Source organism: Pristis pectinata, chromosome 22 (genome assembly GCF_009764475.1).
Source record: "Pristis pectinata isolate sPriPec2 chromosome 22, sPriPec2.1.pri, whole genome shotgun sequence".
NCBI classification, from domain to species: Eukaryota; Metazoa; Chordata; class Chondrichthyes; order Rhinopristiformes; family Pristidae; genus Pristis; species Pristis pectinata.
The window spans coordinates 38,306,846-38,311,380 of NC_067426.1; the positions used below are offsets into that span (position 1 = coordinate 38,306,846).

The window sequence follows — 4,535 nt, forward strand, 5'->3', positions numbered from 1 at the left end:
TCCTGCTGTCATTTAACAACAGATACGATGCTGCTTGTTTATGTTTCCAAATGTCAGTTGTTGGTATGTGTTGACATGGAGATTGATCTCTGTACATATCAGCAGGATGGAACAGCTTTCCAACAGCTCCATCCTGCTCCTTCCAGACAGGAAACACTCCAACAGTCTCATTACTGAGGTTCACTCTTTGGTTCCGATCCCGAACCTGTGGTTCCAAGGTGTGTGAGGAGGAATGTGATCACTTTTACTTACTGAATTCCAGAGAGTGTCGGCCCACGCTGCTGAACCTCTCCTCACGGGACAGACCCGATAAACCATTGCTGCGCCCCCCTCGGTCACAGGTGTATCCTTCCTCAGGTAGGGGCCGCACCTGAACACAGGACGCCGGGAGACTTTGGATCTCCCTTCCGCAAAGGGCGGTGGAAGCAGAGTCTGTCAATATTTTAAAGGGAAAGGTGGTTAAATAGTTAATCAGCAGGGGGTGAAAGGTCACCGGCCGGATCCAATCAGATCAGCCGTGGTCTCAAGGAATGGAGGAGCTGACCGGAGGGGTCGAGTGGCATACTCTTGCTCCTGATTCGTATGTCACAATATTATGGTCCCGTCTCACCAGGGCCCTGTGTAATTCCAGTGAGACGTGTTTACTCCGATACCAAATCTCTCTGAAATAAAGTCTGACGTACCCTTTGATTCCTGCTTGCGCACCGACCCTGTATGTTAATGGTCAGTGTTTTGTGTGCAAGGACTCCCAGGATCCTGAGGACACCAACACCTTTCGGTCGCGCACAATTAAATAAAATCCTGTCTCTAAAGCACCTCCTAATGGTGCACATTACTTCCCATCCGCCATACCGACGCCCATTCCCTTCGCCTGACGATATCTCCCTGAGGCCTCTCCGCATCCTCTTCACAGCCCGCACTGAAACCAGGTTTTGTGTCATCAGAAAACCTGGACATATTGTCCGTGAAAGTCAAACAAACTACAGATGCTGGAAAGCTGAAGTAAGAACATAAAATGCTGGAAAACTCAGCAGGTCGAGCAGCAACTGTGGAGAGAGAAACAGAGTTAACGTTTAAGGTCGAAGACACTTCATCCGTCCACCTTAAACGCTACCTTTTTTTCTCTCTCCACAAATGCTGTCCGACCTGCAGAGTGTTTCCATCATTTTCTGCTTCATATTGTCCGTGACACTCTGATCCAAACCATTGATGCAGGCTGTGAAAAGCCTGGTCCCGGCACCGGTCCTTGGTCACCGTCTCCCAAGCCGAGAACGGCCCATTTATTCCCGCTTCCTTCAGAGTGTCTCTGTAGCGCAATCGGTTAGGGCGTTCGGCTGTTAACCGAAAGGTTGGTGGTTCGAGCCCACCCAGAGACGCTGGCGATCCGGCAGCATTTGATGTGCGTGTAATTGTCAGCTGGGTAACACTGCGCTGTCCGGAGGCGGCCGATCCCTGCTGCTGCAACAGTGGGTTCAGTGGGAGCCCTTCCTGCGGGGTCTCACGTCCGAAGTCCGAATGTTTCGCTTCCCTTTCACCGGGATGTGCGAGTTTCGTAAAGCAACGTCCCTGGAACTGGTTGGGTCTAATGTTGTGCTTCATCTGTTTGTTTTCTGGGCTTTGATCATTCAATTCGAATCTGAATAATATCTGACGTTAAACAGAGGGAGGTGAAAAGATGGAACAGGGAAGTGAACTTGGATGATCAACCATGAACTTACTGGACGGGGGCGCAGTCACGAGGGACCAAGGACACGAGGAACCGAATGGCCTGACACAGCAGCTATCATTAAGTTTCAATAGCAATGATTTATGCCCAGCGGGAGAAACACGGGTCCGCCGCGAGGTGGGTGTGGGGGGATTCTTTCTTCCAAAGCGACAACAACAAACAATCTGCTGCGGGAACTCAGCGGGTCCAGCAGCGACTGTGTGGGGAAAGAATTGTCGACGTTTCCAGTCAAATCCCGCATCAAGTCCCCACGTCAGTCCTGATGCAGGGTTTCGACATAAAACGTCGATAATTCCTTTCCTCCCACAGATGCCGCTCGACCGCTAATTCCCTCCAGCAGATTTCTGGTTGCTCCAGACTCCAGCATCTGCAACCTCTTGTCTGTAAAAAACTGCTCCCTTGTATCCGCGATGTAGCTCAGTGGGAGTGCGCATGCTTTGCATGCATGAGGTCGCAGGATCAATCCGCGGCATCTCCACGCTGTTGATATTGAATGTTGAATAATGCGCGGAAATTCCTGGAGAAAAGCGATGTCGTCCAGAACCCCAGAGAGCTGGGAAAGTGATGTCTAATGATAAATCACTTCCAATCTTCCGGCCATCTCCCAGACATCCTCCTCTTTGGTTATTATCAACCTTTCAGTGATACATTGATTTCGGGATCTGAGCCTTACTGGCAAAGACACGGGGTGAGGAGAAAGTATCCCGGGGATGACGAATGGTCGTTTTGTGCCAGAGTGGCCAGAGTGAAGCTCGTGGCTCTGGGCACGCGTGGGATAGCCACACGCCGGCCTGTTACTAAACCGACCGATGTGGGAGAGTCAGAAACTCGCCCTTGCCGGCATAGGTACAAAGCCTCGGCGGAAGAGAGCACAGGTCAGAGGTCTGAGCGGGCAACAGATTGTGCAGGTAAAAGATCAGGAGACTGAACAGTCATTTGGAGAGGCGGAGCCGATAGAATTGACGAGACGGGCAGCAGCTTCAGTCCAGTTCTGAACGCTGAACGTCTCCGTTACGACAGGGGACAAAGGACATGCGGGGGATAAGGTCAGAACAAGTTGAATGTAATTCCAGGATTGACTGAAGATCAGGGAGACCGCGAACACCGTCCCCAGCACCACACATTTTACAGTCGAGTGTCCCACATTTGGGACACAGCAGGAGTCATCTCACCTGGAGTGCAGTGGGGATCCTCAGCCCGGGAGATCAGCCTTGTGATCTCCGTCACTCCTCTGCCAGATCAGTAAACTGGACCCTGCAGCACCCCGCTTCTCCCCACTTGTCACTGCCCGGTCTGGCAGCGTTGCTCTGGGAATTGGTGCCGCCGTTAATTCGCCGACGGTTATATCCGGAACACGGAAAACACATAGGGCGGGATAAACAGAATGTTCGACAGCAGGGCCGCAGTAACAGGGTCAATGAAATAATAAAAAAAGACAGCCTTTGCTGAAGTGTCAGAAACGAGACATCCGACCGGGAGAGAGCACAGACAGCACAGCGATAGTGACCGGATGGGGCAGGAAGTAAGGAACAGGGAAAGGAAGACAGAGAGACAGGGGAAGCGCAGAAGCGTTATGTCAGGAAAGAAAGGGAAGTCGGCGACCAGAGAGCGGAGAGTGCCGGAAATTAACGGGGAGCGATTTTTTTTTCTTTCTAGCGTTCGGGGTAGCGGCGAGTGACTGCGCAGGCGCGTGACGTCACTCGGAAGCGCGCGGGCGATTTAACTAGCAGACCAACATATCTAACGGGCAGCGTCGGAGCGGGCAGTGGAGTGAGACGGAGCAGAGTGGGTTGGGCTTTGGCTCAACGGGCTTGGGAAAGAGGCGGGACTAATAGAGAGGGGGTAAGTTATTAGTTTATTTGTTGAACTCAGTGGTATTCAGCAAGATGCATCTAGGGTTGGTCTTATATTTGGAGTGTCAAATGTGGGGACCCTGGGAGACTACCAGACTCCCCGATAACTACATCTGCGCAAAGTGCACCGAGATGCTGCTCCTCAAGGAACGGATTGAGAGTCTGGAGCTGTAGCTCGATGACCTTCGTTTGGTTAGGGAGAGCGAGCAGGAAATAGATAGGAGTTATAAAGAGTTTGTAGACAGCACCTCTGTGGCGGTCCCCCTCAAAAACCGATATCTCATTTTAGATTCGGTTGGAGAGGATGACCTGATAGAGGAAGACCTCAGCAACTGGGACCGTGGCACCGTGCCTGGTATTGTGGTCCAGCGGAGGAAGCGAAATGCAGTGGTTATTGGGAATTCTATAGTAAGTGGTACGGACAGCAGATTCTGTGATAGCGACAATGAGTCTCGGATGGTGTGTTGCCTCCCTGGCGCCAGGGTATGGGATATCACGGACCGGGTCCAGAATATTCTGACGGGAGAGGGTGAGCAGCCAGAAGTCTTGGTACATGTCGGTATCAATGACATAGGTAGAAAAAGAGAAGAAGTCCTGAAGGAGGAATACAAGGCATTGGGGAGAAGGTTGAGAAGTAGGACCTCAAGGGTAGTAATCTCAGGATTACTACCTGTGCCACGTGTCAATGATAGGAAGAATAGAAAGATCTGGCAGATGAATGCGTGGCTGAGTGACTGGTGCAGGGGGCAGGGCTTCAGATCTTTGATAATTGGGACCTTTTTTGGGGGAGGCATGACCTATTCGCTAAGGATGGGTTGCACCTAAACTCCAGAGGTTCCAATATCTTGGCGGGAATATTTGATTTAGTTGTAGGGGATGGTTTAAACTGATCTGGCAGGGGGCTGGAAACCAGGATGTTAGGTTACAAGATGCTAAGGTAAAGGAGGGAGTTTATA

General features: G+C 51.3%; 2 non-coding genes across 2 annotated transcripts; one reads left to right on the plus strand and one right to left on the minus strand.

Annotated features, from left to right (window-relative positions):
* Window positions 1–1,302: 1,302 nt before the first annotated feature.
* On the plus strand, window positions 1,303–1,376 carry trnan-guu (transfer RNA asparagine (anticodon GUU)). The gene has a single exon. It is a non-coding gene; the product is annotated as a tRNA-Asn (tRNA).
* Window positions 1,377–2,812: 1,436 nt separating this feature from the next.
* Window positions 2,813–2,972, minus strand: LOC127581914 (U1 spliceosomal RNA). Its single transcript, XR_007958039.1, has one exon. It is a non-coding gene; the product is annotated as a U1 spliceosomal RNA (small nuclear RNA).
* Window positions 2,973–4,535: the final 1,563 nt, after the last annotated feature.